The sequence below is a fragment of the Candoia aspera genome, chromosome 1, assembly GCF_035149785.1.
Source record: "Candoia aspera isolate rCanAsp1 chromosome 1, rCanAsp1.hap2, whole genome shotgun sequence".
Classification (NCBI taxonomy): domain Eukaryota; kingdom Metazoa; phylum Chordata; class Lepidosauria; order Squamata; family Boidae; genus Candoia; species Candoia aspera.
The window spans coordinates 13,309,219-13,330,983 of NC_086153.1; the positions used below are offsets into that span (position 1 = coordinate 13,309,219).

Consider the following 21,765-nt stretch of genomic DNA (forward strand, 5'->3'; position numbering starts at 1 on the left):
GAAATTTGCATTCACATTTCTGAGAGACTTTACATTACAAACTGTGTGCACCACCGAAGACTGCATACAAAGCCATCCTATTTTAGGGAAAGTTGCAAGCAAAAACGAATGCATATTTCTGTGGATTTTTTTAAGTGTTCAAGGGAGCAGAATAGAAGCTGAATTCCCACTCCAAAGAAGGGGTGTGTGTGCAGGGGCACTGGCAATGAGACTAACGTGGCCACACTTATTCCATTTACTTCCATCCATGTACCTCCTTCATTCATTGCATATTACAATCACAGAGCTCTGTTCTGACCCTGTCAGTAGAGGAATTCGGTTAAATCTGATTTCCCAGTATTTAAGATGGAAAGAGAAGGAAGAAAGCCGGCTTCATCACATTGAGTTGGGTTTTTATTTTATCCCTTTGTGGTGTGGCACGATCATTATGAAGTTCACTCTTGTTCCTATGAATCCAGTGATGATAAGCCTAAATTTTACAGCCTGTCATTTTAAGATTGCTACGCTTGGCATTGTAACTTTGTGGACTCAGGGCAGATTACACTGTACAAATTGCTGGTCTGAAGAAAGCGCTCTGCTTTGGGGGATGACAAGCATCGATTTCCCATCTCTTTCCAAAATGACTCTATCATTCAGGGTTGAGTCAAACAATTTGCTTCTGTTTAACACTTTCAGACGTGGAGGCTCAGATCACTCTGACAGGTAAGCTGAAGGTCCTTTAGGAGATATTTAATTAGAAAAAGAAATAGAAAAGGGATAACTGTAATTCAACAGCTACTTAGTATGACATGCCATAGATAATGCTAGTTTATGACATTCATACTATCAAAGGTACCTTTCTTCCCTGTGGCTGGAAAATCAGATCACCCCATATTCTTCTTATTATCTCCTTTTTCACATATAGAAAGGCTGTAACCCTAAAGCGGTGTTTCTCCACCTTGGCAACTTTAAGATGGGTGGATTTCAACTCCCAGAATTCCCCAGCCAAGACGGCTGGCTGGGGAATTCTGGGAGTTGAAGTCCACCTATCTTAAAGTTGCCAAGGTTGAGAAACACTGTCCTAGAGTATGCTCACTGGTCTGGAAGTAAGTGTCCCTGGAATCAATGGCAAGCAATTTGGAACAAAACACAAGGATTTCTTCCCACGGTGTGCAATTAACTTCTGGAATTCTCTGCCACAGTATGCAAAGATGGGTGCCAACTTGAACAGCTTTCAAAGGGGATTAGAAAAAATTATAGAGGAAAAAGCTCTCAGCACAGCAGCTACTTGATCGAATGATTGTGATTGCTCTAGTAATGGAGACCGTAAACCTCTTGAAATTAGTTTCTTGGGGAGATGAATGAGGCTCTATTGCCTTACTGAGATTGCGACCCAGGAAACCTACTTTTAATTTCTTATGAATAGATATACCCAAAACTGCACTGTAAGAATCAAGCAATGTATGATTCTCACTGGGTAGTTAGCAATCCTACATCTGGGAGATTTAAAATAATACTAAGCTGAACTTTGATCAGGTTCACATAATGCAAGGAGGGATTGTCCCAAGCTACCACCCAAGCTGAAAAGTCTCCCATACTCACACACCCACATGCACAAACATATTTATTCATACAAAAATGTTCATTTTGTAAATTATAATACAGTAACAATATATTCAAAGCAAACTATCTTTACCATGCTGGCTTTGTTATTTCTTTAAAAAGTAGAATCTGGACAAAATGAAAAACAGACTGATCAGACCAAACTCAGTTTGTTGGCAAGCAAAATTGGAACAGCACAATAAAATGACCTTCCCATGGCACTGGTGTTGGAGAAGACTTCCGAGAATTCCATGGACAGCCAAGAAAACAAACAAATGGATCATTGAACAAATCAACCTAGATGTGCCATCAATAGTTTGTACTCTCACAGGGACTTTAATACTTTGAGTGAACAAAACATATTTGCACAAGCTTAACACTTGGTGAAGTTGCCCATGACACTAGAATCCACTAAAGACTGAAGTTGTATTACAGGGCAATTCCTCTAGGTTGTATAAGCCAGATCAAGAGCATTTAGTGCACCTGCTTGCAAAATGGCACCCTTTCTCCACAAAGGCAATACTTTGTTGATGCTTTAGAAGGGATGGCCTTGGCAGTCCACTTCTGTGCAAGGTGGCTAGATTCTCCACAATATAAACATAGCCCTTGCATGAGTTGCTGCAGATTTCTTGGGCAAACCCATACTCTGCTGCTACTCAAGTCTTCCATCAATCCCTAAACAGAGCTGGATTAATGCAGAGAAAATTTAGAGGTCCCCTGAGTAATCTGCTCATCCCATATTCATCAGAGAGAGAGAGAGAGAGAGAGAGAGTTTTAAATTGTCATTTAAGCCCCTTAAATTCATTGTCAATGAATTTGCATGACATCACTGGGGTTTAATCCTGGAGTCCTGGGTGTATTTTATTTTCCCCTGAGGTTAGGAGTAGATGATCTTGCTTTTAGAGTTTCACCTAGGGCACAGCAATAAATCTCTCTCTCTTGAAATTTCAACAGCACTTGGGAGCTAGCAACAGAAGAGTCAAGGGCAACGCTTCCTTTTATTACAAATACAAGAATCCTTAATAATGAAGATCAACTACTGAACAATTTAGCAATCCAAGTGGAAGGAAACTGCACTGCTTTTGGATAACAGATCTGTCTGGCCCCAGGCACTTTGCTTCTGCCCTTGGCAGTTTTAGCCTTCACTTCAGGAAACTTCTCCAGCCTTTTGGATGCATTGGAGCAAAATATTCGTTCTCTTGAGCCTGTATAGCTTTTTGCCAGGTATGAATTATAGACAGGAACTGTGGAAGCTGTAATCCAATATATTGGGAGTTCATTAATTAAGGAAGGCTGGTCTAAGGGTGGTAATCTTCTGTTATTTTGCTACTAAATCAATTACTTCGTGCCTTTTTTCCATGACAATGAGGAATGTCACTGTTGCTTTCTCCTGCGTTCATTTCTACAAATAAACCTCCAGATTGTTTTCATCCCACTTACCAAAAAAATTGAAAATTTGGTAAGCAATATTAAAAGGAACAAGCAGACTAAATCCTCACCCACTTCAATCCATTAAAGCCAATAGCCAGTAGTTACATTTGTTCTTGGCTGGAAGAGAAATGTGTTGGATCTTCTTTCCATGGATCTATAAAAGAGAAGGAACATGTCTGTAGCAATCCCAACACAGAATCACAAACATGGTTTAACTCACTAGAGTTCAAACCCCAACTTTTCAGAATTAAGCACACAAAACTCTATCTGTAGTGTCCAATCAATCAAGTTTCCCTTTCTCCTATATTCAATTTTTATATCATATTTCATCCCACTTATGAAAAAATTTGCACATCTGATGATGTTTCTTATCTTCCCTTTCTAAGAGCATTCTTTATCTAGATCAAAGATGCACTACTCAGCCCATCTCTATGAACAAAACCTACTACTAGAATTGGTTTGTTTGCAACCCAATGTGAACAAAGAGAGAAATCATTCCTTTGCCTCCTAGTCCCCTTCATAGGACTTTCTCCTGGAGCAGAAAAATCCTTGCAGTTCTACTTTCTTCCATGCATAGTTTCAGCTGAGATCATCAATCATTCTAATGACATTGTTGCACCAGTCCATATGCATACATCTCTTAGCCAAGGGGCACCAGAAGGATCACAGAAAGACAGATGGGACCTTTCAGAATGTACATCAAGAAAGACACAAGGTGGAATTTCTCCCAGCCAAAATGGCACAGTTAGCAAATAAATCATGCTCATGTGGAAACAGTAGTACTTTTTAAAAAGGTAATAACTGTCAAAGGACTGTAAATATTTTTATAATGTAGATTGCTGCTTAATTTAAGACAGCTCCTTTATTTTCTTTTTAGAGCTAACTTGTATGGCATTGTGCCTTAATCAGGAAACAAATCCTGAGAAAATGATAGGAAGAGCAGAATCAGCTCTTGTCCATAATGCCAAGAAAGGTTGTGTGTGTACAGTGCTGTGGTTCTTGAGGTGTATCTTTTCTACATGGACTCAATGTAATTTTTCAGAAGACAGAGGGGGACACTGGTCATTAGGGAAAGCTTCTGAGTACCATTCTTGAACTAGATGTAAAAATGGAAGCATGGGCTTTGTACTATTTTTTGTTCTTGGAAGAAAAGCTTGACGTTTCAACTTTGATTACATTTTTGTGGCTTACAATAGAAGAGAATATATGAAGCTCAGGGTTGAACTGTGGAGTCCTTGGAGGGCACTGATGAGGTTAGTTGGGTCATGAAACATCTGCAAGCAAACAACCAAACTCAGAGAGCACCACGGACTCCACAGTTTTGTTGCTTAGCCATTTACATTAATACATTGGGCAAACCTATAAATTGGATTAATTCAGTAACCAGATTAAGCATGTTGCATGAAAACAGCTGTTTAGAAGTAGTTTTGAAAGGATGCCAAGCTTTGTCAATCCTGCAAAATGGAAATTTTCAACAGACTAATCTTGGTAACCATGGGGACAGTGGAAAAAATTAGGGGGCAGCCTGCTTCATCCATAACCTCTTATTGATTCACCCAACCATTTCAGAATATGGGACAGTCTTTTGCATTTGCCTGGGTTTTATCCTATCTTCTGTACCATGTATCTGCATGCTCATGCTCGTGAACCTCAGTTGAAAGTGGCAACCTGTTGCAACTTATAATCACTTATAAATTTTCTCCACTGTCCTAGAGAGAGGATGTCTAATAACTTTGTTCATTTTTAGTAATAAGAACTTGCTGAACTTCCTCAATTTTTTGCAATCTGAAAATGAAAGAAAGCAAAAGTGACAGATCTGTCAATTCTTAGGCAGGGAAAACTGGTCTGCTGTGGTTATATAGGTTTATAATAAGGCACATCAATTATTTGCAAGAAACATCACTGTCCTATTGTTATTTTGCCCCCAAAAGCAAGGAGTATAGCAGTTGTATCTTCGAAATTCTAGGAAGTTCAGGGGGTCTAAATTCCAAACTCAAATGGTCTCCCATCAGTGGTGAAATGCAAGCAATGCAGCCTATCAAGCACAGCTTTGTCCTCCTTCATGCAACTAGGAGCCTTTGCCTGAGCAAGAACTGTTTTCTGTCTCATTTCCAGAGAGGCAAAAGCAGTGGTACAATTCTTAGTAATGATTTCCTCCTACTTGATTGGCCAAGACAATCAATCTCCATTACAAACAATCTAGGGGAATAATAGGATTTTTTATGGCTTGCTTGTACTTCAAACATCAAGAGAACACCCATTAAAATCCTAAGCGGGTGATTCAGGTCCCAGTAAAAATTGCCATAGCTCTCATGGTGGCCCATTCAAACAATCCTTTTCAGCAGAGGTTTATCTGAGTTTCAGATATGACTGAAGAGTTCATTCACACTTTATCCAGAGGAAATGAAGGAATGGCTTGTATGAGACTGACCATAGGCAGATATCCATCAAGTGAACCAGACCAAGGGGGATATTCAAAAACAGGTAAGATTTTAGCAAAAACTCTCCTCAGAGATTTGAAGGCAATTCCAAGTTGAGCTAGGTTGTAATGGTATGTGGGAATGACCTTGGGAGACAGGAGGGAGAGCCTCACACTGGACATCTAGCATGTAAAAGATATCTCAGCCCACAGAAGGACGAGTGTGTGTGGGAAATATTTCATAAGAGACCCCTCCCTAGTTTTCCAGAGAGTAAAAGGAAAATACGGGAGAAATACTTTCAGTCTTGCAATATTCTGTTAATGTAACCTTACGATAAAGGTAGAGTTAGTACACCTGGTTGTGCTTCTTGTCTGACTACCTCAAAGGGCTAACATAGGTGTGTAGACCCATCACTAGTCAAATGCCAAAAAGAGGCAATATTCCATAATAAGGAATAAAAGTGTTCTTTGCTAATAAGAACAGACTCTGCTCCTAAAGAATTAATTTAAGATTAGGTAAAGGTAAAGGTTTCCCTTGACGTAAAGTCCAGTCGTGTCCGACTCTAGGGGGCGGTGCTCATCTCCGTTTCAAAGCCTTGGAGCCGGCGTTGTCCATAGGACACTTCCGGGTCATGTGGCCAGCATGACTCACGGAACGCCGTTACCTTCCCGCCGAAGCGGTACCAATTAATCTACTCACATTTGCATGTTTTCGAACTGCTTGGTGTGCAGAAGCTGGGACGAGCAACGGGAGCTCACCCCGCCGCGCGGTTTCGAACCGCCGACCTTCCGATCGACACTGAGACCCATATCTCTATCCCCCAAATCATCTTAACATTAACAACCATTAGATAGAGCTTTGTCTTCCCACTTTTGTTCAGATTGCAAGCTATGTGCATTCTGGCTCTATTTGATAGAGCAGAATGAAATAGAATAACAAGGCCCCAATCAAGACAGAACCAGTTGCCTGGACAGGAAATATATTATTTATTATTGTAATTTTATACTGTATATTTTATGATTGTTGTTTTAATTGATTGTTGTAAACCACCCAGAGTCCCCTGATGGGAGGAGATGGGCGGGGACAAATGAGATAAATAAATAAATATAAATAAATAAATATACCCCAGGGATGTATCTTCCAAGTTATGAAGGCCAGGATGCCGTTATAATCCAAAGTGGTAAAGGCAGTAAATCAAGGAAGAAAGTAGCTGAGAGAGTGGGCTGCTGATTAATTCCCCTTTCTGCTGGGATTGGTAGAGCAGTAGATATTTTGGTCCACAGGTATGACCCATAGATCAAGAGCTGCTGGGGCTTGAACTAGGAATCTTCAAACTTCTACTTGGCAGTTCCATGTTGCAATTTACAGAGGTGCACAATAAAGTACCTGACTAAGCAGTTAAGGATCTTCAGCCCTGGATTTTCCCTGACTAGCCAAAATGGCCAAATGCGGAAGAGAAGAAACAGATTTGTTCCTCTGACATTGTGTGAGCCAAAAAAAAGTCCTCCTGGTTTTGGTGTAGTAGTGAAAATACTGGATGAAGACTGGGGAGATTCAAATCCCCATTCTGTCACAGTGTTTACTGGGACAGCTCAGCCCTACTATCTATAAGATGGTGATGATGAGGTCTCAGAGAACAGCTAATAGCTAAAACAACATCATCCTTGGTCCTGGCCTGTCACATTCCTCTTCCGTTCTTGATCAACAAGGCCTAGAGCCTCGCCCTGAGACCCAAGCCCTAACTTCAGATCTGCCCAGCAGTCTACTGTACAATAGCTGTGGCTATGAACTTCAATCTGCGTTAGCAAAACCTATCAGAAGAAAATGTCATGCCCTTAAAGCATTGGTCTCTATATCCTTGTGATTTCAAATTGAAATCATTTCTAGCCTTTTGGTGAAAGTAAGGTGGTTTTGATGTTTTTGTTTGTAAAGGAGGATCAAGAAAGGAGGCTGTAATCTGCCCATAATTGAATTTCAGGCATTGGGAATAATAATGTATTGGCCTTTTCTGTAAATCAGGAGTTATGAGAGAGCTTGGTGGGTGGGGGAGAGAGAGAGAATGAGAGAGAATTAATGCTTTGGGAAAATACAGTATATCCTATTTTCCCTGCTAATCTTTTTACCAGCTGTTCTCGATGCTGGCAGAGTTCTCTTTTAGATAAAAGCCCTGATTTGAAATGAGACCAATCAAAAGATAATAGTTTCTTAACTCTGCAGTTGCTAATAAAATGTCATAAATTGCATCTGGCATGTGAAAAAGAAAAACGTATTCTACTTTGCTATTTAGAAACATTTAAACTGATCGTCTTGACCTCTGTGGAAACAAGCAAAGCAGAAGAGCGATTAGAAAGCTTAAAGCTCGTGTTTATAGACATTTATCTTAAGTAATTAGATCTCTGGAGTCAGGGCAAGAGGAGAAAGAGATATAAAGAGCCATGAGGAGAGAAGGCAGACAAAATGATTTATGTTGTAGAAATGTACTTCTTTTTTCTCTTTCTCTCTCTCTTCTTGTTTTACAATGAAGACAAGCTGAGCAATCTTTAGCAGGAAAAAGGCAGAACCTTGGATGCTCATTGGCTGCCTGGTTTTCTGCGGGGCAAGATTGGACTTCAGTAGTGGCATTTTTCACCAGCTCAGCTTACTTTTTAAAAGCTCTCTCTCCCATCCGTATCACTGTTTTGAGCGGACATCTGGGGAATAAAAGAAAAGATGGCTGCCTTCATTCATCCCAACATGTCTTTTCTTCTACCCCATTTCTGCTTTTGAGTTGATGTTCTAATAGTATGTGGGAATGACCTTGGGAGAGAGGAGGAACAGCTGAAGACTAGACAGTGGTCAGATAAGAGGCAGCTGAGCCCCTGGAAGGAATGGGAGTATGGCAAACATCTCAGAAGGGACCCTCCCCAGTTTCTTGGACTGTAAAGGTGAGGGAGGAGAGATGGATCTACTTTCAGATTTCCAAGACTGATGTCAGCATCGCAAGGTAGTCCGGACAAGAAGCACGCCCAGAAGTACTAGCTCTAACTTTATTGTAAATTTACATTAACAGAATCTTGCAAGTCTAAAAGTACATGTCTCCCCCCTCATCTTTACAGTCAATAGAAAATGGGGCAATAGAAAATTCTGCTGTGTGACAACCCTTCAGATGTTTGAAGACTGCTATCATACCTCCCTTCAGTTGCCTTTTCTGCAGGCTAAGCATATCCAAATCCTTTAACTGATCCTCAAGGGGCTTGATTTTCAGATTCTTCACCATCTTGGTAGCCTCCAGTGAACTTGCTACAACTTGTCACCACCCACACCATACTCCAAATGGGGTTGGACCAGGGCAGAATTGACTGGAGCACTTACTTCTCTGCTGCTTATCAGAAAAGTGGGGAGAGGAATGTTAGTGCCTAAGTTATTTTTCATACCTGAAAATGAAACTTAGCACTTAAGGTTGCCTGCTGTACTAATAAAAGAGGGAAGAAATTACAAGAGATACCTTGTGAGCTGTGAGTTGGATCGTGTCCCGTAAATCTATAAAGCCCTTATGACAGTAGAGCTACTCAGGAATCAACCTTGAGAATCCATGTACACCCTTTGACCAGTTAGAACCAAAGGAGCTACTTGTCTGTCTGTCCAGAGGCTCTGATGTCAGAAGCAGGTCAGCACTAAAAAAAATCTCTGTTGGTCTAGTAGTGGTATTAGTGGTAAGGAACCTGCTACCCATTCACCTCTGACTTTGCTTTCTATCTTATCCCTTTCAATTCCTGGACTGTGTTTTCCACCTACTGTCTGAATTCACTCACTTGATAACTGCCTTCTGAGTTACCAATTGTCAGCCCTTCAAGGATGGCCAAGTCAGAATCTTGAAATCCTCTCCAAAATCTTCACTTCCCCCTCTTAAAGGTCAAGAACAATGCAGGTCTATTCTGAATCTCTTTCTCATGCTTTCTACTCTCCAATGACCAAGCAACCATTTTGCCTCTCCCTTCTCAAGACCAGAGCTATATTCCTATAGAGCACTTCTCCTGTCAGAATCACTCTCCCTTTCCTCCAGGCAACTCATTCATAGCAATGGACAGAGAGTCATTCTCCCCTCCCTTGCTACCTGGTGGACTTGGTAGCTCACCCAGTTCAACTGATAAGTCCAGTGGAGGACTGGAATGCTCCTCCACCCCTTTGTTGCATGGCAGAGGATCCACTAAAATAGCAATTACTGCTTCTTCTTCATCCTGGGTCTCACTGTCTGTGGTTAGTGGTGGTAGATCACAGGAATGGGGCTTGTGAAGAATTTGCAAATGGAATTGATGCACAAGGTATGGTGCATGGACAGTGATCACCCTCTCCCAGGACCACACTGATTTAGGATAGTCCTTCCAATCAATCAGATATTCTAAGTGTCTCTTCCTGCGTCTAGAATCCAGAATACATTTCACTCCACATTCCTTTTTGCCATCGGGGGGCGGGGGGCTTTTTAAGGACAACAAAGTCAAGGCAGGGCTGTTCTACATCTCTTTGGCATGCTTTCTACTTTCCCAGGATTGAGCAGTCATTTTGCCTCCACCACGTCATTCTCAAGGCCTGAGCTATATTTTTCTACACCAATTGCTAGACTGATTCTCATTACTAGTCTCAAGTCCACTCCTGACTTAGTAGTTACTAAAACAATCCAACCATTGTTAACTTTTATATATATAACCTTTCTGCTTGTCGCTGTAATCCCTGCCCGAGCCATAACAAATCCACAGCAATGCCTTCATTCTGATTTGGCTTCAGAAATGATTGCAAGGTGTCTTTGCAAAGACAACTCAGAGTGAGGACTGTACATCCTATCCTCATTGACTTCTGGGTTTTTATTTTTTTTGTTTGAGCCATGCAGCAACAATAGTGGATACAATCACAATCAACAGTAAATTGAACCCACCTTTTGTCCCAATCAGGAATCCCATCACTCTTATCCCAACTTCTCCGCCTGTGAACTAAATGGCAAATTGAGGATGGGGTATTCAGTGACACCATCCTCGTGAGTGTGACAAAGTAGCGAGCATGACTATCTGTGTTGTATACTTGTTACTGTTGTGCACACAGCCAATTACAGCATAATCTGCCACAGATGACAGTGTCTTTGGCATCCTGTTGTGAAACCTGCTGTCACCTCTGTTCTGCTTTGGCTCTATAGCCAAGGCCAAGAATACCATGTTTTCTAAAGGTGGGGATGGGGATCAGAAGACCTATGACAACATTTCATCTTATTTCAGTATTTTTTTACTCAGCTTAGATGCTGCCCAACTCCAACTGACTCTCGATGGCAATGAAAAACGTAAAACAACAAAACAACAACATGCAAGCACCTCCCCCCACAACAATAAACAAGATGACAAATCTGGTGAACCACAAGCATATCGTGTACCCAAGAACTGGCTCCAACTAGCCCAAAGCCCAGGAGATAATTTGTCAACCATGCTCCATCCTTGGCTTCAGCTGTTATGTTAAATGTGTTATCTGCAATTCTGGGAATGACAGAACTTTGCTTGTGTTATAAATATTAAACTCCCTCCACTGAAAACAAAGGAGAGAGAGAATGAGAAAGACCAACCAGCAGCTTGAAGTGACGTGCACGGTTCAATTAGACCTTCTGTGATTTGTTATTTGTGTCTACTTTGTAAAACAGGACCAGAGGGATTAGAACATAACAGCACAGGGTCAAAAGAGGTCATTTTTCAACAGCAATTCCCCAGCAGTATCTGATCGACAAGCAGAACTCATTCTGTTCTCATCAGAAGAGCTTCATGTACTCAAAAGCATTGCGCCTCCCCGTTTTTTCTGTTGGTGGTTTTCCATTGGATGAGTCCACAGATGCCTTTCAGCAAAGCAATACAGGTCTGGAGTGTCAAACACACAAACCCTCATCTTTAAGGGAAACAGCAACCTATGGAAATGCACAAAACTATGATGCATGCATCTCAATTTATACTGAGCTACTGGTTGCAATATAGCTCCTGTCACTTTGCCGCATTCACAGGCAACAAAAAATGGGGGCTGATCATAGTGATTCTTTTCCTGCAGACATCAAAAGTGAGATATTTACTGCGTCATAATAGTAGGAGCTTCTTAACAGTATTTTACCCTTCTTTGCTGTTTCACAGCAGCCGTGTCACAGTGGGCTGGGATTAAAAAGTACCCACAGATTCTGAAGGGCATGAATTTGGCAATTTGGCTGCCAAGGTGGGTCCACAGTGGGATTAGGATTGTTTGTTTAGTAATAAAATGAATTGATGGAGAACCAGTTTGGTGTGGTGGTTAAGGTGCTGTCCTAGAAAGCAGGAAACTGTGAGTTCAAGGCCTCCCTTAGGCGTGAAAGCCAGCTGGGTGACTCTGGGCCAGTCACTCTCTCTCAGCCCAACCCATCTCACAGGGTTGTTGTTGTGAGGAAAAATAGGAGGCAGGAGTTGTTGTTTATTCGTTCAGTCGCTTCCGACTCTTTGTGACCAGCCCACGCCAGAGCTTCCTGTCGGTTGTCACCACCCCCAGCTCCCCCAGGGACGGGTCCGTCACCTCTAGAATATCATCCATCCACCTTGCCCTTGGTCGGCCCCTCTTCTTTTTGCCCTCCACTCTCCCCAGCATCAGCATCTTCTCCAGGGTGTCCTGTCTTCTCATTATGTGGCCAAAGTATTTCAGTTTTGCCTTTAATATCATTCCCTCAAGTGAGCAGTCTGGCTTTATTTCCTGGAGGATGGACTGGTTTGATCTTCTTGCAGTCCAAGGCACTCTCAGAATTTTCCTCCAATGCCACAGTTCCAAAGCATCTATCTTCCTTCTCTCAGCCTTCCTTATGGTCCAGCTCTCGCAGCCATATGTTACTACGGGGAACACCATTGCTTTAACTATGCGGACCTTTGTTGTCAGCGTGATGTCTCTGCTCTTAACTATTTTATCGAGATTTGTCATTGCTCTTCTCCCAAGGATTAAATGTCTTCTGATTTCCTGACTGCAGTCAGCATCTGCAGTAATCTTTGCACCTAGAAATACAAAGTCTTTCACTGCTTCTACATTTTCTCCCTCTAGGAGGCAGGAGTATTAAGTACATTTGCTGCCTTGAGCTGCCATATATATAACAGGGCTAAGATCCTGTGGGACTTCCAGATCCAGATGGACAGGCAGGCACTGGCCAATCAATCAGACATCATGGTAATAGACAAGGACCAGAAGACAGCAGTGGTGATAGATGTAGCGGGGCCAAGTGACAGCAACGTCAGGAAGAAGGAGTATGAAAAGCTGGAGAAGTACCAGGGCCTAAAAGAGGAACTAGAGAGGATGTGGAAAGTGAAAGCCAAAGTGGTCCCAGTAGTGGTAGGAGCACTCGGGGCTATGACTTCTAAGCAGGGAGGGTGGCTCCAGCAGATCCCAGGAGCAACATCAGAGCTCTCCGTCCAGAAGAGTGCAGTGCAGTGCTAGGAACAGCTAAGATACTGTGTAGAACCCTCAAACTCCCAGGCCTCTGGTAGAGGACCCGAGGTTGAGGAAGACACATACCACCCATAGGGGTGAGAAGGGAATTTATATATTCTAATATATAAATTATACAAAGAAGGTGTGTTTCCCACCTTTGTACAAGAGGGGTACAAGGCAGTGTAAACAGTGTTCCCTTTGGGCAACTCCCTCTTATTCTTCCCCACAACAGTAACCATGTGAGGCAGGTTGAATTAAAAAAAATACAAGCTCTTAATCACTCATTGACATTGGTGTCTAAACGTAGACTAGAACCTGGGTCTTCTAACTCCTAGTCTCACATTTTTACCAACACACCACACTGTCTGTCTTTGTTCTGGATTAGCCAGAACAAAGTTCTCCTTCTCAGGAAAACATCCATAATGAGATGGATAGGAATTGCAACTCCTTCTGAAACTTCACAGGTTGGCCAACATTCTCTTCTGTCTTTAACTCTTTCTTTTTAAGTCTAGTATGTTTCCAGCACTGAGTTCTTTCAAAAACAAAGGCTTCTTGCCTAGCACCTCCTGGATTAGCCTGTTTCAATGTAAGCAACAACAACAATCAGAAATAAAATTTAGACTGACAAATTCTGAGCATTTGTTTAGTTAGGGATAGATGAGAAATTTGGCCAATCAGAATGTTTGGACGGATATGCTAATTACAGGCTTTCCAAGTATACAGAACAGTGCAGAATACACACACACACACACACACACACATGCTAAAATCTGGGCTCCTCAGAATTTGGCAATGTGGTTTGTGACATAAAAATGTAACACAACATAAAAATATAAACAGATACAGATATATAAAATGTCATGGAATAGAGAGATGTGGATACCACAAGGCACTTACTGAAAAGAGAAAATAACATCTCAGTGGTCTGCCTAAAAAGATGTACATGTCCTTTTTCCAAAGTTTTGAAAATGTTTCTGCTCAAACACTAAATCATCAAGCCAACTTTGGGTCCTTCATAATTCCCCTTCTACCAACCATCCTTCTGATCCAATTCTGAACCAAAATGTCGTGGAAGAAAGCTATTCATGGAAGCCGCACAGCTCCTTCAGTGAGTGGCCTCTGATGTGCTGGATTTGCCAGACCCAACACAGTTTGCAGTCAATATCTGGGTACCTGATCATGCATCCCACCAGTACACAGGCATGGATGGGAAGGATAAGCCAAAAGGTTCTTGCCATGGCTGTAGTTTGGATTGAGCTCCAGCCCAGCCCTGCTGCCAACCCACTGCAATCCAGACTGGAATTTCTGAGGTTGGCTTAAGAAACAGCTGAAAATGCCCTCATTTCAGCAGGCGATGAGCTAAAAAGAATTGGTTCAAAAGGTTCAGGATAGTTGCAGCCATGTAGGACAGCAAGAAAGAAGAGTGACTTAGAAAACTTCCTATATGCCCCAAGCATAGCAGGTGTTCAAAAGGGATCTGGGATGGTTTTGTTTTTTAAAATAACATAAAACAAGGTTCAGCTCCCAGAGATTTAATGCACTGGTTTTATTGGTTAAACTGCAAAAAGAGAGAGAGAGAAAGAGAAGAAAATTGCATACCCTTCAAAATTGCTGTTTCTGAATTTCAGTGATGTAATCCTGGGGTCTCCAGATTTAAAAAAAAAAGATCTGGAGCCAGATGTGGCCATAGGCCAAAGATTTCCCACTCATTTTGGAAGAGCCACATGCAGTGCAGTCTTCTTTTCCAGGTGTAGCATGACTTAATACATTGTCCTTACCCCTAATTCAAACAGCAGTGGAAAAACCAGGATTTACCCAGCCAACCTACATAAACAAGCATGACAATGGCAATAAAATAATCCGTGCCAATGAATTAAGACAGAGGGATTCTTGACAGGCAGGAATCTGGCTTCCAGTCACATAATGCTTACACTTTGTCAATAACACAGTGAAGGAAGGTGCAAATGAATCTTATTTCATTGGACAAGCAGCTCAGAATACAGATAAGGCCAAGAGACGATATGAACCCTTAAATAAATGTTTTAGCATTATCTTGGAAGGAGAACAATGCCACTGATCCTGATCTTTCCTGACAGAAAATCAGTTCCTCCTAAACTCTCAGGGCAGCACACACTAACTTGCATTTGATCCTAATAAAATATCAGTAAGTTCACCAAAAATAAATACACCATCACTGACATAATGGCACCAGCTGAAAGCCACATTAAGCTTCCGGTTTAATTGAATTTCTACACAATGTTTTTGCCAGTCCCTATCTATAAGAAATTGTGTCCCTATCTATAAGAAATTGTGTCCTTCCTACACCTGGTCAAAGGTCTGGTCTTCTATAGCAGTAACCTTCAAACCTTCTAAATGTGATCTGGCCTTTCATCCTGGTGCTAATGGTTCATCGAATCTTACCCTGGCTAGGGGCCACCAAGGTCACTGAGTCTAATTCCCTGTTCAGGGCAGGAATCCAAATCAATGTGACAGGCAGAGTTGCCATTCTCCTCCCCAAACTATTAACACTTGCATTTTGCTTTTCCATGGTTATATTCAAAGTACCTGAATACAGGGTTTAAATAATGCTTGCCTAAATTCAAAGGAGTTAATCCTTTTGAAATCCCTGTCATTAGAAACACAAGCACCTACAGCAAAGTAGCACAAAACCCACACATTCTAAGACATTCACTTTGTAAAGCATGCCTGGTATATTCTTTAATTGTGTTGACCTTAGTGACGAATTCGTAAGTTCAACCAGGGAAGCACCCTGAGCTTTAACAAAAGGGCCTTAGCGGATTGCAACCTTTAGCTCCAAATAAATGATTGCATATGAACTGTTAGCAGGGAGCCTATCAAAGGAAGGAGTCTCTAGGCTCAGCCTGATTATTTTTTCCCCCTCGTAATTGGCCAAAAGTAAATAGTAAAATAGTAAAAGGGCCATTCAGGTCATGGCCTCATTCATTTCTCAGTGACAAAGATGTTTTAGCTCTGGATTTCCTGTACCGAGAGGGAGAGGGGATTGTTGGACAAGTTTGTGTACTCTACAGCAGTGTTTCTCAACCTCAGCGACTTTAAGCTGTGTGGACTTCAACTCCCAGAATTCCCCAGCCAGCAGTTGGCTGGGGAATTCTGGGAGTTGAAGTCCACACAGCTTAAAGTCGCTGAGGTTGAGAAACACTGCTCTACAGCATCCTCCTCCAACTCGGAGTTTGTGAAGCTCCAGCAGAGCTTCACTATGGTTTTCTTGCGGACAAAAACATAGCACAGCAAGGATAAAAACTCTAGTCCCTCTTCCTCCTTCTTATGCTGTTCTTCTTATTTGGCAGCTGAAGCAGAACCTAGAAAAGTTAAATGATGCTGCAATAGCTTTGCCTCTGTTGCCGTTGGGCTAGGAAAATGTAACTGCCTTAACAATATTTTATCAAGAGCTCAAAATGTACCTTGGGGGCTGCTAGGTTGTAAAAGGGCATGCTGTATAGGGCCTTAGCATTGCACAAATGCCACCATTTTTTCCCACCTTTGTAGCCAAGCCAAAAGTGTGTGAGTCAGAAGATGTGAGTTCTTCAAAATTCCTCTCCATTTTTCGTTCAGGTTATTAAAGTGTAATTTCTGTTCTCTCTCTTTGTGTGTGTGTGTGTCTTCCTACAGGTTGTTTTTAAAAAGACAGTAGAAAAATCTGCAGCTGTGAATGTTTACAGTATACAACACTTCTGAATTTGTCTTCCTCACATTTACCTTGTTTGGTTGATGATGGTATTAATATTCTTCTTTTATGCCTACATTTTCCTGATGCAGGCTGTTCAAGTGCAGCTTCTCCTAATGTAGGCATTTTTAAAAAGCTATCCCTGTTGGCGTGCAACTTAAACATCACAACTGGGTTTCTTTTTTCCCAAATACCTTTTTTCTTTTGGGGATGGATTTTTAATTGGAAGAAACAAATGCAGGAGAACTTCAGTGCTGTTTATACCACGGTGACGTCCATCAGGAACAGACCATCCCAATGTACTCCCAGCAGAATTTGCGGTGTGATTCTTTGGGGTGTGATCCACGGCCTGCTAGAAACTTTTCAGATCAAGCAGTGCTGCATGGAGAAGCCCCAGACACTTGCACACATGCTGGTTTTCCAAAGAAAAGGTGAGTGGCAGAATGGCTGTTCCCATGGCATGGTTTGCAGATGCTCGATGTGTTTTGGAATAATTTTGCCCAGCTACAAGGTAAAAGGCATCTTGGTCCTTCCCCTTCCCTTCTGCTTTGGTCCCTGTCGGAAATTAGTCATTTTGCATCTACTGTCTCATTCTTGAAACCCTGCAGAGGGATAAAATTGCGGTGCTTTGTTGACACCAATCTCCCCCCAAACAACAACTTACTTCTATCACCACCTACACTTTTCCCACTAGGGTCAACAGAAGAAAAAGTAAGAAAGAAAGCTGCCATCACCATGCACCCTGAGAATACGCATCCCTTACGCACATTGTTTCACTTTGAATAATTTTGCACCTTCTGCAATACCAACAAAACACGGCCTTCACTTCCTCACCTGCACTTAGTGCAATGCTGATGGAACATTTTTCTCTGTTCCATCTAGTTCCTGGATTCATCCAACATTCACTTGGCGCTTTAATGGCATATGGAATCGATGCCACTCTCTCATACCATTAAGAGAGAGATTCCCCCAGGCAAGGCATTAGTGGTTGTCCAGTCTCAGTGCATAGTAGCAGTTGGCTATCCTTGTCTGGGTTTGAAAGCAAAGCAGGGTCAGGTCTTCTTAAAATTTGAATGGGAGACCACCAGGAAATCTCTGAGCTGAAGGCTAGGCTCCTAGAAGTAAGATCCTAAAATCAGTAGCAACCATTTCCATAATGTTGCCAAGAAAACAACACGGGCACTGTGAAGTCAGCAGGAATAGAATTAAACCCAAAGGAGACTCCTCCTCCCCTCCTCCTCCCCTCCTCCTCCTCCGGACTAGAGAAGTGTGTGTCTTTCTCTCTCCGCTCATTTCCACAAACTGATCTAAATATGCATAGCCTTGCAAGCGTTGTGCAGGCAATCCAAGCACCGCTCTATTACAGGCCCGTTCTTAAACTGGGCACCACAAAGAACATTTTTCCGCCATTTCCCTGCCTGTTCATCTTGATTAATAGTGCTACTCAGGGCCAAAGGAGTGCAGCGACGTTTTCTTATACAGATCTATTCCTGCAAAGGTGTAAAACTCATTCCATGGTGTCAGCTTGGAGTTCAGGATTTTGATTATGAAATCTGCTGTGGCTAGAATGCAATGGCTTCCCCTTTTGCATTTATTCTTCTTCCCAATTTTTTTTCCTGTTATCTGTACATAAGCATAGAGGAATGAGTTGTATAAAAATTTGTTTGTGCCTTCCTTATTTTTTTATTTTTCAAAGGGAGGTCTCTCTCAAGGAAGGGCTGTTTGACATCAGTGCTAACAGCAGGCAGCCAGGATTTGAGACACTCACAAATGGTGTCGGAGGAACACCAGACATGGGAACAATGCCAGCATTTGTTGTTTCCAGCCTGTTCCCAACAACCAGGAAGCTGCAGAATTCAAAATATTTGGGCTGCAGCATTTTTCCATTGCAAATGATGGCTCAGGTTTTAATCCAAGCAGGAACTGAGCTCAACTCCAACAATTTGCCTCAAAGATCCTTCCCACTCTTGACTTTCCATACCACTTCAGTGGTGGCAGGGGGTAGAAGGATAAATGACCTCTCTCTTCTTCCCTTCTCTCTCCAAAATATGTATCTGTCCCTGAATGCTCCAAAATGGCTCAAAAGGATTCTAAAAGGTAGCAAGGCAAATCCATGGAGGATTGTACTATTCTACAGCTGCTGGTTTTGATGGCTATGAACTAACTTCTGAATCAAAGCCACTGGACTCTAAATTCCAGCCTTTGGGGAGCAACAGTGGAAGAGGATTCTTACCTTCTAGGCTTGCTTATCAATTTCCTGGGGGCATCTGGAGCACAGAATGTTAGATTTTGTCAGCCTTATGAGGTAGTCCAGACAAGAAGCACACTCAAAAGCACTAGCTCTAACTTTATAGTAAGGTTATATTAACAGAATCTTGTAAGTCTGAAAATACATCTCTCCCCCCTCACCTTTACAATCCAAGATGTTGGAAGTCCTGGCAAATCCAGCATGCCTCATTAGCATGTGAATTAGCATGTAAATTGAGTTGTCCCACAGTGCAACTCTGAGGAAGCTGTTTGTTGCCATTCCCACTTCCTCTTTCCCCTTCTTCCACTCAGGGAGAAGCAAGCATGCTGCTCTGCTCTCCATTCATCAGGGCCATGTCCTCGGGCCTTGATGAAGAATTCTGCCCCTGTCTTCCACACAGCTCTTGGCAGCTGTAGGGCTGAGAATTTAGGGCAAACTAAGTATTTAGAAAGAAAAGAACAAAGGAACTTCATCTTTTCCACGAAGATGGAGGTAACAGAACAACAAAGAATAAAGTCAGTAAGATTATTTTTACTTCGTAACCTAATCTGTCTAAGCGTGTGATTCTTTATGCTTGGGAGGGCTGAATGTGTAAGATCAATAACCTGTGTTTCTCTGGCATGCTCATCAAAGCTATCTAAGATAATTTTCTTTTTCTGTGCCAGCTTCTCAGCTGTGTTATAAGCTCTGCTCCATTTCAGTGGTTCTAGCAGGCCACTAAATTGGCTTCACAAGAAACTAGAGAGGGTCCCTTCTGGGATGTTTGCCACACCCCAATTCCTTCTGCCAGCTCAGCTGTCACTTAACTGACTGTGTCAAGTCTGCAGCTCTTCCTCTTATCTCCTAAGGTCATTCCCACATACCATTACAGATTTAGCCTGATCTGGCATGGTACTTCTTGGGTTCTTACAACATCTAATATGCTGCTATGGCTGCAGGATCCTGTTGTTGGCATCTGGGTGTTAGGATTGAGCAGCCAAGTTCATAAGACAAATCAAAAGGCAGGACCGAAGGAGAAACCAAAGAAAGCCCAGCAATAGAGTGTTAAAATCAGAGCAGCCAAGGCCCTTGCAGAATCAACAGATTTCATGAGTTTGCAGCTTTCTTGCAATATACCAGGTGGCCATAGTCAAAACGGAATGAGTTTCAGGGTTCGCACATGGCAATGAGTGAGATCCTGACTGTGAGGTCAACAAAATCTTGCAGAATGCAGGGTAAGAGGAAGAAAAAGAATAAGAAATTCTAAGGCAAAAAAAGTAAAGGCATGGGGTAGGATAAAGGAAAAGAAACGTAGCTAAAGCTAGTTTACAAAAACCCTATTTAAATACCTATCAATATCTTTGTATCCTTGCAAACTACCCTTGTTTCTGCCACTTCCATATACTCTTTATATATTGGCTTTTCAACAGTAGAGAATATCCGTAGCTCAGGGTTGGACTGTGGAGTCCTTGGTGCTCTCTGAGCTTGGTGGTTGGCTTGCAGACGTTTCATGAGCTGACTAGGTCAACTCATCAGTGATGTCACCTGAGCCACCAAACAGCCATGTCCAAAAAGAGGTATATAATTAAAGAATAGAGTACCTTGATGTTATATACCCAGAAATTTGTGTTTAGTACCAAAATGGAATGGAATCATTTCTTTCACTCAAAATTCATTGCTGGTTTTCCCACACTTTCTTCATTTCAGGAACCTAATGAGAGAAAATATCAGGTGGATAATTGCTAATCCAATGCAAATCATCCCAATGTTACACATTGCTCCATTTATAGTTCATTCATTCTTTTTCTTTTGCAAACTCCCCACTGAAACACACATGCAGATCCCCTCCCTTGTGATCTCCCTAACCTACCTGGAGCTAGATGGGGGCAGTAAAGGCTTAGTATTACATAGCCATTGGCAGCAGGCGGGAGGGATACTAGTGGTTACACTCACACACTTTCAACAGAGATACAGAACACACAACACACAGAGTGTGTCTGTAAACTTATAATTTTTTTATTGGATACAGTTTGCTTAAGCATCTTATGTACTCCCATATGCACATTCACATACCTGTACTTGCATTTCTCTACTACAAATTGGCCAAATTTGTAAAGGGTTTGGGAGACAGCCATGAGGAACCAAAATCTGGTTGTGCACCATGCACAAATGGTGAAGCCACTCAGAATGAGGTCCCTTACAGCTTTCCTTTTCATTCTTTGTCAGCAGCATCCATCACACATTCCCTTCCATGTCACCTTAGCCTTTCATTGACCATTATGTGACCTGCATGGCAGTTCTTATCTTTCGTCATTGTCATTCTGGACCTTCCCTGATCTTGACGGATTGCTTCCTTGTGACCTTCTACATGGAAGTTCTTATCTGTAGTAGATGGTATCCAGATCTTTACTGGCGACTTCCTTCTCTTTCACCCTCCTCTGTCCTTCTACATTTTTCCTTGGGTTCAAATCTGTTCATTTATTTCTCCCAGTATTTTATTTTTTATAACACCAAGATCTTCCAGCTCACCCTGATCCACATGTATCTCATTTCTGCCCAATACAGACTGATAGTCATGTTCTAAGGGAGACACCTCCCAACATTATTGATCTAGATACAGTTGAATACATTTTCACAGGAATGGGGAATGTGTAGTCTTCCAAATGCTTCTGAACCGCCTCAACCAGCACAGCTAACAGCAACGCTGGCAAGTGTAGTTCTGCGACATCTGGATAGCCATTGGTTCTTCACTCTGGTATTGCTTGAAATCTCTTTGCTACATTTTTCAGTTTCCAAAACAGCTGCAGAACAAAGCAGAGACAACAATCAAAATTCCAACAGCATTATTATCCAAAGAATTATGACTTGTTGGAACCTGGTGTTTCAGAAGTAGCAGCCACTGGGGAAGAACCAGGAAAGACTTTCCATTTTGCCACTGTTAAAGGACAGGCTTCTGAGACAAA

The 21,765-nt window shown here is 42.0% G+C and overlaps 1 long non-coding RNA gene across 2 annotated transcripts; it reads right to left on the minus strand.

Annotated features, from left to right (window-relative positions):
• Positions 1-309: 309 nt before the first annotated feature.
• LOC134501734 (uncharacterized) lies at positions 310-20,512 on the minus strand. Of its 2 annotated transcripts, XR_010068429.1 has the most exons (4): positions 20,404-20,512; positions 3,081-3,166; positions 1,676-1,710; positions 310-716 (listed from the first exon to the last, which is right to left on the minus strand). It is a non-coding gene; the product is annotated as an uncharacterized LOC134501734 (long non-coding RNA). The 2 variants fall into 2 exon arrangements; XR_010068403.1 differs by lacking the exon at positions 1,676-1,710.
• Positions 20,513-21,765: the final 1,253 nt, after the last annotated feature.